The sequence below is a fragment of the Oenanthe melanoleuca genome, chromosome 1A (genome assembly GCF_029582105.1).
Source record: "Oenanthe melanoleuca isolate GR-GAL-2019-014 chromosome 1A, OMel1.0, whole genome shotgun sequence".
Lineage (NCBI taxonomy): Eukaryota > Metazoa > Chordata > Aves > Passeriformes > Muscicapidae > Oenanthe > Oenanthe melanoleuca.
Window position 1 is genome coordinate 39,114,688 of NC_079334.1, and position 13,196 is coordinate 39,127,883.

Here is a 13,196-nt window from a genome sequence, read left to right on the forward strand (position 1 = left end):
AAATTCTTCAATTTAGCTCCATTTAGCAACAGCAGTGAGAGGCACAGAAGTCCTGTCTTCAGTTTTAGTTAGTGCTTTGACTCAGGAGGACACCAAGCTGTCCTGTGTGCTTTCTTCCTGGACTGAGGACCTGCCAGCCTGGCTGTATCATGCTTGCTGTACTGAAATTTAAACGTGGGTCAAATGATTTACTGGCCTGCACTGTACCTGGCACAGATGGGCTGGCTGAATTCATGCTGTGTGAGGATACCCTGGTCCTGTGTTTCCTTCCTGACAAGCTTGGAGAGAGGTTGTATCAGAGTCATGTTGCATGCTTGCATGTGAACAATGACTGCACACATGCAGTCTAATCTGCACTTCAGTTTCAAAATATACCAGAACATATGTCTGCATATAACCACTTCTAGCTTGCTTTGTGGACTTTGAACTCCTGGAAAGATTGCTTAGGATGAGCAACCTGCACTGGACTGTACAGGAGTGGTGCTAAGAAGAAGCATCACCCAGCCATGCAGTGGTCATCTGAAAGTCAGAGTTGGAAGCCAGGATTTGGTAAGCAAAATGTTACACCAGTTCTACTTTCCCAGCTTCTAAATGAAGCAGACCTTGTTTCCACTGGCTTTCCACAGCTCTGCTGATTTATCCAGCATCTATTGCCATCTACTATCTTCTGCTTTCCGTCATCCAAGAGGAATCATGAACTGGAAAGGTTATCCTCTTTCCAAAGCTCCTTTCCATGGATGGACTTGTAAGTTCTCTGATGATACGCACAGCTCATCTCATCATTAATTTTCGTGATACAAGAATGAAAATTCATTGAGGAGGGAAAGGAAGAACAGTGAGGCTTCCTCACATATTGGGTCACCCAGAGCAGCTTGCCATCCAGTGGTCTCACCTTGTCCATGATCTTGAGGAAGGCAATATAATCATAATCTAGCAGACGTAAGAGGAACAGAAAGGAAGGATACATTTTACATCAGCTTCAGAACTAAATGTCTGAAATGGTTGGGAAAGCTGACCCAGTGCTCATGCTGTGAATTGTTTTTTCCTTTCATCTTGGCAGGGCTTGTTTTGATCACCTATCCTCAGCAAAGAACTGCATACATTAATTAGGAACAAAATGTCATCTCACTAGAAAACCACCTGCCATGTGGAAAGTTGTGCTGTGGAACAGCACCTCTAACATAAATGCAGATTTAGCTGTCTTGATGACAGAAGCTGAGAGAGAGCTGGCTCTCTCTCAGTTGAACAGCTACAACAAGACAGCCCAGGCTCGTATTAGTAGTACAGCTGTCCTTGGTAAATTATGGAGATCCTTTGGCAGAACCCCAAACTGCCACCAAATCTGGGTCTCTCTCCATCATCCCAGTCTTCCTCACAAACAGTTACAAGACTCTTCCCTGTGCTTAATTTGACCTTGTTTGTGAAACAAAAAACAGTCTCCATTGCCAAAAGGCTTAAACTTCTGCAAACAGTGATTAAGGCTGGAGCTTTGCCTTCTACTTCAGTGGGAACAGGTCTGGGCTCTCAAGCAGGGAGCTGTGAGGGAGTGAACAGGATGATCTAAGAGAAACATGCTTCATCCTTGATATGGCCAAGGCTGGAGGCCAAAGACTCTTGAGCATTGAAGTGTGTCACTGGTAGATTACACGTGTCCTGTCGTAATTTACAGCAGGTTTAGAGCATTAATCTCTAAAGAATACACAGTGTGAGGAATATTTGTGAAATGAGGAAATCTACTGAATTTCTCTGTTTATATCATGTAAATAAAATGTTTTTTTTTTTAAATCATCCCATACAGCTGAAAAATAGTAATGATAAACTGATGTTTCAGCCAGTTTTTCCTCTATAGAGATACAACAGCAAGGTACTGTGGTGGCTCCTTAGTGCCTGAGAGTAATGTGCTGTGAGCACAATGGCTGGGCCAGAGATGCTAAGGCAAGCATCTTTTTCCCCCAGTTGCCTATGCACAGTCTGCTCTCATCCATTAAGCCCAGTTAGTAAACCAGCAGAAAACAAGATTAAGAAATAAAAATAAGTATTAAAAAATCAGTGCACTGTTAAATATACTGTTGCTAAGATACAAGAAATGCTTCTGAAGAGTTTCTCCCAGAAAGGACATAATCTCTTTTCTTTCACTTCAGGGTGACTTGACTTTTCCTCCCACGAATGTCATTTTAGAGACCCTGCTGAGCAAGAATTGAATCTGAATACAAAAGCTTATAGCTCACTTTCTTTAGCTGTTTAAAATAAGCAGGACCATGTTGATATATCTTTATATATCAACATGGTCCTGCTTATTTCAAACAGCTCAAACTGAGTTCTTCATAGAAAATTTTATTTTATTTTTTTCCTGTGACTGGATTAAGGTAAAAATGCATCAGGAAGTAGAATTGATGGGAAATATAGATGTTGTTTGTACAAGAGTCAAGGCAGTATTTCTGACTGCTCTAAGTAGCACAATAGTATCTTCTAAAACAATGGTTCAAAAGTTACAGACAAATGAAAGAGCATTTGGAGTTTTGACTACCTGAGCTGGTTGATTGATAGACACAGGAACCTTTATTGCCAGCAGAACAAAACCACCAATTCTACTAACATTTCAAGCTCCTTTTGATATTCATCTGTAACAGTAAAGATCACATGTTGCTGATTTAATGATTTTCTATAGAATCTAGACATCTCAGTGCCCAACCAGGATGATAACTACTTCATCCCCACAATGCTGAACTTACAATGTCAGACTAAATTTGTTTGTTTTTCTTAACAGAGCACATAGTTTCTAAATGTTTGCTTAAATCTCCGGGGGCCTGATATTCTGTCTTGACCAGGAATAAAAAAAATTAAAGCTGTCAAAGAAGACAATGAAAAGCAAGCGAAGATGAGTATAGGTTCTAGAGCAGCTTGACACCGTGCCAGCCCCTTGCTTATTTTTGTAAATAAGATGGCTTATGGTCCCTGGGATTACTTGTCAATATAGTATTGACTACCTGAGTAATTCCTTTCATTAGTTTTACTTATAGGAAAACTTTTTTTTGATTGCTCTAAGTAAAATGGAGCATATACAGCAAAATGTAGATTGAGCACCTTCTACTAGAGGCAAATGGACATAAAATATTTCAAGCATCACACTTAAACTACATTTCTGAAGTTTAGCTTATAGTGTTTCCACTAAAGATATCAAGTGCTCAGGCATATGGTATCACCATTAAATTATGACTTTTGCTTACATTAATTCATAGTTATTAAGTCTGAGTTGCCAAGACATCACTATGGATCTACTAGGTTGATCTGCTACATTACACAGAGCAGAGATTTCAGGAATGGCTGCTTCAGGTCTCATAGTTCAAATTGAAACAGTGTGTTTTCAAAAAAAGGTCCAATCTTGATTTAAATACTTGCAGTGCTAGAACCCCCCCAAACCCAGAGAGTTTTTTTTCTGGGGGCAGTAACCAAGGCCTGCAGAGCTGGCTGCAATTCTGCTCCACAGCAAACAGTCTCTTTATGGCCAGAACAGTCAGTGTAACTTAAACAAATATTGCTTTTTTATTGCACAGACTTTTCTCGTATCCTTTGCAAGATGAAGTTTTGACAAGACTACAATACTGGTTACAGTATTTTGCTAGTTAGCAAATCATCATTTACAATGTTGAAGAATTTCAAGGACATTTCATTCTGGCTTTGCGAGTCTTTTGTTTGATATTGGAATCCCTCACAGTGTTCCTGATTTTTCTCCCTGCACGTTACCAACAGCTGTTTTTGTACTGGAGGTCATGTTTAACAAAGTGATATACTGGTCTGTGGCAAATATCAACATGCAAGGCTCTTTCTGCCTTCACAGAGCAGATGTCACCATGGATATTTATTTTCAAGCTGTTAGTAGCTTGGAGAGAAATGTTCTCATGCTCTTGGCCACTTGGTGTGACTCTTGGGGATGTTCTGTGTGGGGCTGAGAGTTGGACTTGATGAGTCTGCAGCTCCCTTCCAACCCAGCATATCCTGTGGTTCTGTGATTTGATGTTTGACACACAGAGACCTACACAATTTTCCTTTTTGCCTTCTCTGCATTTCTTCAGCAGGCTGTGGGACACTGTTAGTCTAACAATCCAAATCATCTTTCAGGTCTTAAAAACACCAAGGAGCTAGAATTTATGTTCTTAAAGCTGTAATTCCTCTTGCAAATTATTTCTTTGTTTCCTTCATATTCCGTGGCATCTGGGTTAGTTCTTGTTCTTGATATCCTGAGTTCTGGTTAAATTGGTGCTAATTTTTACCTTTTTGCCAGGATGCAATGGAAACTGGGACAGGGGAGGAAAGAGTCAGGAGTGTCCCCAGCACTGGCTGTGCTGCACCAACAATTTGCATCCCACGGGGACTGGCTGTGAATGGGCTTAATCTTTCTCTGATTACAGAGGCACAGAGGAAGTTTCAAAGTAGTCTCAGTATTCCCCTGCTTCCCACGTTCCTCCAAGGGCATGGGCTGTCCAGAAGGGCCATGGCACACAGCACAGCATCTTTCTCAGCCAGCCCTGAGAACTCCTGAGCACCCTCCTGCTATCTGCTCACCTAATATGGGATGATTTGCTTAGCTCTTTCTAGCAGAGCACATACCCCAGGAGAGTTTCCTGCTTGACTGGCAGCAGTCCTCAGTCAAACCCCATGCCGAGTTTCCAGCTCCAGTATCTGTGCTGGGCACCTCTGCTCTCCTCTCCCCATGGCTGGTTGTGTCCCATCTCATGAGCATACCTGGTCAGCAGTGCAGACAGAACTCAGCCTTACTTCTGTTTAGTTTAATTTAACTGCTTAGTTTTCAGATATGGAGGTTAATCTCAGGCCTTATTGAGCAGACCCATCACATCTGCTACATTTGATCTGGTCAGGTCATTTTATTCCTCTGTATGGATGATATCAATATCTGCAAAAGCCTTCTGAAATAAAAGGCTTGAATTTATTATGTAAATATGTATTAGACAAACTAGGTTTGCACCAAAATATGCATGGAGAGAGGCTTTCCAGAAACAGACACAAAAAATTTCCTTTGAAAAGCATAAAATGCTATTTCCCTCTGGTGAAGAGGTGCCATATGAAAACTGGCCTGGCTACACACTTCTTTTTCCAAATATTCATCATGGAACTGCTCTGTTTGAAAATCTAAAAAGTAACCTAGATCAGCTTCAATATTACTAGCTGAAACCAGTTTGTAACCACTGAAAATATGTCTTTCCTAGTCATCCCATATGGAAAAACCTATAGCCTAGCAGTCATGGGAATTCCCAAAAGGACAAGACTAGTACAAAAAAAAAAATTCCCTCCTGATGTGTATTTTCAACTTTTTATGTCCTATTCATAAAATAGTTCTAAAGATACTCTTTACATGAGGTTCCAGCAATAAGCCTCTCCTAATCCTATCTGACCCAACTGGCAGGGTTGGCATGTGTTTGTGTTCCTTAAAAGCATGAAGGCAGAGAACATACCTCCCAGCATTTGGCAGAGTGCTCTTGGTACCATGGGCGTGTCTCATTAACTTCCCAGGAGCCAAACATCAGTAAATGTCACCATCAGAGAAAAATTACATACCTGACTAAATGGTTCCAGTCACCTGTTGCTTTGAGGAAGGCATTGTGCTTATCAAAAAGAGAAAAATCCAATTCTCTTTTAGGACAAAACAGCATTTAACAACACGTTGTTGCTTCAGTTGTTACCTGTTTGTGTGTGATCTTCACTGAACATAATACTGCTCTGACTAGTCTCAGCTGCTCAGGGCATTAGGAGAACATCTCTGAACAAAGTAAGTTTCTGCAAGGCCCTTCCCATTCCTATTCATAGGCAAGGGCTGTTGAGGAAAGATCATGGACCTAACAGAAAATATGTTACCAGTGTGGAGACAGAGGACACCTTGCTATGTAGAAGCAACTCATACATGTATGGATGGCCTGGAGGATAAGGGGCTGAAGAGAGCTGAGCAAAGGAGAGGTTGAGAGACAGTCCTGTAACTACACACAACAGCAGTCCATAATGGCCAAGTGCCCTTTGCAGTACTCCTCTACAGCGCTGTGTTTTATTATCTGGCATGGCTAAATTACTGGGATGGGGTGATGAAGGAGAATAGGTGCAGTGATGCCAGCTCCACATCTTCTGAGAGTACTCCTGTGTAAAAATTCCCACATGCATTTACTCAGGGGCACGAAGAGGGGATTGGGGAGCCAACTCTTACTGCACTTCCTAAAATGGAGAACTCTGCTGTTTTCAGGAGGTAATAGTCATTCTGTGAGATAAACAAGATATATTTCCCTGGTTGTTCCTGTCCTGACAAATGTAGCTCTTCTTGGAATAAAAAGAGTTCTACCAGATCATTAAACCACATAGTTGTCTCAACTTGCTTTAATTAAGGATTGCAGTATTGCTTTTTTATTGCTTAAATAAAAAATAGTTACAGCTCTGCTCTCTGCAGTTTATTTTTATTCTGTTTCTCCAGCACTGTGAAAACTCAGCAGGGGAGGGTAAGAAAGGGTAAGCAGTTCATCTACTTTCAATGAAATTATTTTAAACAAGAAACCTCTAAGAACTTTTTCCTCATTTCTGATTCCGCTTTTACTGAGAGAAGCACTGACCAGAATTACCAGCCATAAGCACAAGAGGAACAAGAAGCTTGGATGATGAACAGGGAATAGATGTAGGAGCACAGCTGGCATCTTCTCTGAGGTCACACTGCTCCCTCAGAGTTGCTATGAAGGACATACAAGCCTGTGGTATCTCCGGAGCTGCCATGTGACCAACTGTCCATCTGGTCAGTGTACCCACTGATAGTCTGGACTGGTTAGTCTAAACCACAAAGGTCTCATGTTGTGAAATGGCTAACTTTTCCTTTGTTATTCCAAGTGTAGTTTGTCCTTCAGGTGCCTACCAGGGATGTTTAAATTGTAGCCGACCTGTTATGGCATCTGTGGAAAAGAAGAATTTCTTCATGAATTGAGTCAAAAGCTCTTGCACATAGGGTGTTATGATTAGTCAGCAATGCCTATTCTGGATCACTGGCCTTCTCTAAATGCCATTATGTTCACTGCAGCTTCAGTGGATTCAGCTTTCACTGAACAGCAAGGGATGATGTGGTAAGACTAGTCTTTTTCTACTGCGATGAAGAGAGACACTTTTGGAATTATTCCAGCATAGCTTCTCTCCAGAATATGGTGGAAATCACTTCTGGCAGAGGTGAAATTCACATAATAAATGCATTGAAGCAAAAGCTCTTCAACTTTCTCTACCTGAAATTACATGAATAGCAGGCAGCCATGAAAAGCAACCACCGACCATGATGACGATTAGTTTTGCAGCCTGAGGAACCAAAGTTATTCAAAACCCTGAAGGAGAAGCGCAGTTTCTAACAAAGTATCAGGGCAATCAAGATGCTAGAGGGAGGTGGTGTTACTGGTAGTTGTGAATTCACCAGAGAGAAGTTATGCTCCTTTGATAAAACCATTTAATGGAGGTTCAGTTGGTAACTGAAATACTCTCATTGAAATAAGTAGAAAAACAGAGGGAGATTGGTAGCTGCTATATACAGCAGAAATGTCTTGTTGATTATAGATCCAGAAGCAGGTTAAGTGCTTGATTTAAGTATCAAACAGAAAAGTATTATATCCAGTTGTCAGCTGCTTAAAAAGAAAAATGTAAAGGCTTTTGTAAACAATATATAAAATCACAATCAGAAAATACTAACCAAGTTTAGAAATTGCTGGGATAGTGAGAGCAAAGCACACTCAAATTCCCCAAGTTTCAAAATGTATAGTTGTCCAACACAAGGATTGGGGAACTTCTTGTTTATCTGCATGTGAGGAATATGCATTTGCAATTGAGTAACAAAAAACAAACAAACAAACAAAAAAACCAACCAACCAAACAAAACCAGCGACAGTTTTAATGATCACTTTGTGGTGTTTCACAGCTCACCAGCAGACCAGGTACCACAGGCTGTCTAGGGATAGCTCAAACCACTGGTCTTTTGGACAGTCAGTCTAAGCAGAACTGCCCTAGGCTTTGCCCTGGATAAGAATATCCTGTGGTGGATTTGGCCCTTGGTAATTTATGTTGTGGGGAACTGAATTCAGATTCCAGAAGTCATGAGCCAGTCTTTGAGACTTGGGTGTCAAACACCATAAGCTGTGTTCAGGTATCTATAGTTGATATAAAGTTTCATTCAGGGAATGAGGAGCATTCCTTGATGTAAAATAGAAAACAAAAAGGTGTTTGAAGTTAGTCCTCTTTTTTCTCCCACAAACAATCCTTTTTACTGAACTCTTAATAGAAACAGTCAAAAATCTTAAACAATAGACTAAATGTTTAAGAAATCAGCACTCAGAAGACATAATATCCTATGGAGAGATATTTTGGCAGCATGCTGTGAAATAGCTTGAGTTTTGCTACAGTAGGAATTCAGCAAAAGCCTAATTACATCTACTCTGAGACCCAGTGAAATTCTCCATGGGTACAAGGAAATTATATCCCTACCAGACAGAATGCAATTTTCTCTAATCTGAAAATAACAATGTAAAAAGAGGGTCAGTAAAGAAAAGACACAGAAGTAGAAACAGTCAGAGTCTGATTACAGAGGGGAAGGAAGCAAAATTGATACAACGTAGCATAAGGTACAGATCCCTGCTTGTGTGTTCTTCAGATGGAACATTGTCTTCAATTTCAACATTAGCAAAACTATTTAGTTTTCACTGTTAAACAGTCATGATGCTCCACAGTCACCAGCAAAGGGTTGCATTGACAGAGATTGATAAAGCACTATTAAATTAATAAATTGAACCCTCCAGAAAAAAGGGATATGCAATTAAAGACTGAATACCAGAAAACACACATCACAGGCTGTCTTAAAGCTATGCTAGCATTTGAAGGAAGTGTGAAGCACCATTTAAATTCCTACAGCAATTAACCATAACTATTTCCCCTCAGGGGAAACAAAGCTGCCCTTAATTCTCCATTTCCCTATTCAGTGAGAATGAAAGTAAATACCCCAGAGGCCCATTATCATCCCACCCCAGCCCTCCCCAGTCCCCTGTCAAAAGTAGAAGCAATGACAGTCAACACAGAAGTTCCCTGTGGTTGGGTTTCTGAAATGGCAGCAGTGTCCAGGCTGGATGGAAGGCCTGAAGCAAGGTTATTTCACATCCCAGAGAAGTCCATGCAATAAGACATTGCACTGTGTTAGCACCATTGCTGACAAGGGCTGTCACAAATACAATCATGTGTCAAATAAGCAGCCACAGAGGAAGATGTTTCAGCATCTGCTATGAAAATATTAGTATTGCTTAAAGTGGATCTTCACTCATGACTACCTTTATTCTTCAGAAAAGAACTCCATTGCAGAGGAAAAAACATGAAAATAATCACTTATGTAGAAACCTTACCTTTTGGGCCTTGAAAAAATCTATTTGATATAGCAAACTGAAAATACGACATTTAACAGTTTGGTGCTGTTTGAATAACTTAATCTGAAAGAATCAGGCTAATTTTAGTCATCTCAAGATTTATTTTTCTTCATTTGTGGCCACCTGCTCAACTTGCTGTGTTTCAATGGGTTGTGTCTTCATCTGGATCTTCGTGAATGACTCATTTCTCTTTGATGCATTTGCTTTTCATCTCATATCTTCTGAAAGCACGTATTTAATGAAACTGTCTGTAATACTTCAGTTCTGTTTGTTTTAAAATGCAGCCCAAGCTACAAATGATATATTGCTGAAAATGAAAAAAAAAAAAAAAATAGGACTATTGGAATGGTGAATACCATCATGCGAAATCCAGAAATTTTGCACTGTCAAACGGGACTGCTGAATAAAGGAAGCAGTTTGAGGATTCTTACCTCAAGCAATCCTTGTGTGATTAAGCTGGTGTAAGAGTGGCTAAGAGAATGAGTCCTGTTATTTCATGGCATGCTTGACAAAACACATCTGTGTAGTGGGGCTGTGGATCAGAAATATCTAGCATTCTACTATAGCAGCATTCATGAGCTTTCCTTCAGGATCCAAGAGTGCTCAGGGAAGAAAATGTGAATGCCAAAGCCTGTGCTGCCAGGGCACTTGGCACAATTAGGAGGTAAGAGATGGCACTGTACCACCACCTAGCTGGGTGCCAGCTCAACACCAGACACCAGCTTCTGGGTACTGAACTACAGCAGTTTGAACAGGTTCTTGATTCTCAACACATGTAGCAGTTTCCTCTGAAGATTGAGGCCTCTTTATGGGACCTTGAATCCAGACACTTACAATAGCAGCCAAGCTGAACCACCAGACCCTAGGGGGCTAATAGTACACACAGCCTGTTCTGAAAATTTTTGCTTTACCATCTTACTGCCACGTAATTCTAGTCTAAGATGGATTTTCTCTTTAAATCCTTGAATTAAATAAACCCAAAATCTAAATGTACATAGGCATTAATCTTTTTCTCTTTAGCATTCCTCTTGGTCCTCAGATTTCACCTCTAGTGCCTTTTCAGCTTTTACATTCTTTAAAACTAGAGTGATGTGTAGAAATTTTAACACTCAAAACAGTTCTCCATGCTCAGATTAGTAGCAAAAGGAATTTACATTGGTAAGATATATTGAAAACCATTTACTGTTTTTTACTGAAGAAATCCTGATATTTTACCCACCCAAATAGTTTAAATATCGACTGCTAACATGACCTTTTGCAGCTGTTTCTTTATGAAGAGGCTTATGAGTTATGATTCATGGACTGGTGAGGAGTAAGAATTCCATGTAATTCTTTGTAACTGCATAAACCACTGGAATGAAATTTTAGATCCACTGTCACTTCTACTGCACAGCACAGTTTTTATAGCATCACTTTGGAGTGATCCCTGAAGGGTTATTTTACAAATTATTTAACTTAACTTTGTGGACTCAGAAAGTAAAAAACCCCAACCGACATGGAGTCCTGGGATACAATGCAAACTGCACATCATCCTTTCAGGCACATTTTTATCAGGTCAGCTCTTCTTTTCATCTTGCTCATCAAACCCTTTGTGTAGCATTCACAGCACTACATAAACATTAAAGCCCTTCTTAGCTATTGGGAAATGGCAGTCCCAACATGCCTCATGTTAGCAGTTTTCTTGGAAGTTATGATTTCTGACAGCACAGTTGGAACTGCATTTGAAATACTTTTGCCTCTCCCAACATCACTCTTTATGAACAGGCCAAAATAAGCACAATCTTGTTCAATCATCCTTCATTTTTCTGATCACAGTAGGAAGAATTCTTGGAACTATTTTAGGACTCAGTAGCATGGAAGCTGCTCCTGAGTTTGCCCAGTTCTTGGTGGCTATTACTAACATGCAGCATTTGCCAAGAAGCAACAGGATTTTTATCTGTGGTTTTGCAAGTGTTTTGGTAAGGGCAGTAAGCCAAGAGAGAAACTGGTGCTCCAGCATGCAGTGATCCTAATTCAAACTTAGCAATTGCTGTGAGAAAGGCTTCTAGAAACCTCTCCATTTTATCACTCCTTGTGTAAGTTTCAGCCATGGAAAGATGGCAAACTTAAAAATTGAAATATACTATCACAACTTAAACATCCAAGAATAGTAAGCAAATGGCAGATGGGTCCTTTGCAAGCCACATCCTTATCTACAGGATTACAAACAGTTATGAAGACTGGTTATGTTTCTTTAGAATCATATTGCTCTCTAGAAGCTGATCTGTTAAATCGTTTATGCCATATGTTCACAGCCACGCAATGGGCTCAAAATAATGTAGGAGAGAGAGTTAGACTAAGGTTGGGAGAAGCTGGATCTCTTTCTTCTTGTAGCAAGGCAATTCAGCTTAATTTGTGAAGTCTTCATCAGCAGGAAATGCTTCTGATAATGAAACTGGTAGAGTTATATACTCCACACACCAATCTAAGCGTGATGCAAAACACCACATAATTAGCAATCTGTCTAGCATTTGGAGCTACAGTTGGCATTCCAACTCCAGACAGGCTCATCAGTACCATCTCTCCAGGAAACACTAGGCACAGTTAAAAGCAGCATTGTTCTGTGCCTGGAAAGCAACGTTTCATGATCCTAGTCTTGAACCTGAGGGCTAAGTGCAAAACCAGAGCATGCATTCTCCTCTCAGTATTAAACAACTGAATTGATTAATCATCTTCCCCCTGACAGTATATGTTATCTACTCCTAGGTGGATATGGCATGCCATCTTTTTTTGCCAGTGGCTTAACCACTTCCCTTGTTTTAACCAGTTTCCTCTCCCACTATAAGACATCCTCTCTGATTTCTTGCAATCCTCACTGTCTTTCCTCCCATAGTCTCACCCTTTCATTACCAAGGTCCCTTTTGTGGTCTTACTCAGCTCTGGATCTGAAATTGTCAATTTCTTCCACAAGCTGGACAGTGGAATGAGAGAACAATTAAAACACTAGCAACCTGCCTAACGTGTTAGGAATCCCTTCCTTGACTTCAAGATGTTTTGCTCCATTAGCACTACAAATAGAACGTAATAAAAAACTCTTGGTGACAATTCCTGCTGGACTGAAAAAGGTGAATTTGAAGCATCAAGGATTGGTTCAATTGATAAAATAATTCCCTTTTAACTCCTAAAGCAGGCAAGCAGCTGCAAAGTGAAATTCTACTAATATTTTGGTACGTCTTGGCCTCCCTTAACATACGATTGCCATGAGTTTGGAAAAACTCACATTTACTTAGAAATGAGCACATCAAGAACAGCATCTTTTTTTTTGCTTATGACCCAAAGTAACACACTCGTCTGTTTTTCAGACTTCATCCTGCACACCACTACAATTCTTTTAAGAGCTGCAGCTCTTTATAAGAACTTCAGCTGACTGGTAAAAACTTCTCAGAGCTGTTTTCTGCAGTTTCCTGAAATCTTGTAGGAGGTGCCAGGGGACCTCCTGCTGACAAGTTGAGAAACACTACTCTAAATGATTGTTCTGTAGTTTTGTAGCTTGTCTAAAAAGAAAGATTCTACTAGAGGAAAAATACAGCGCTGAGATTACATTATTACAGTGGTGAGATACGGGAACAAGTTGTTCAGAAAAAGATGTGGATGCTTCATCCCTGGAACTATTTCAAGGCCAAGCTAGATGGGGCTCTGAGCAGCCTGGGATAGTGGGAGGTGTCCTTTCCCATGGCAGGGGGGTTCATGATCGTTAAGGTCTCTGCCAAGCTAAAGCATTTCATGCTT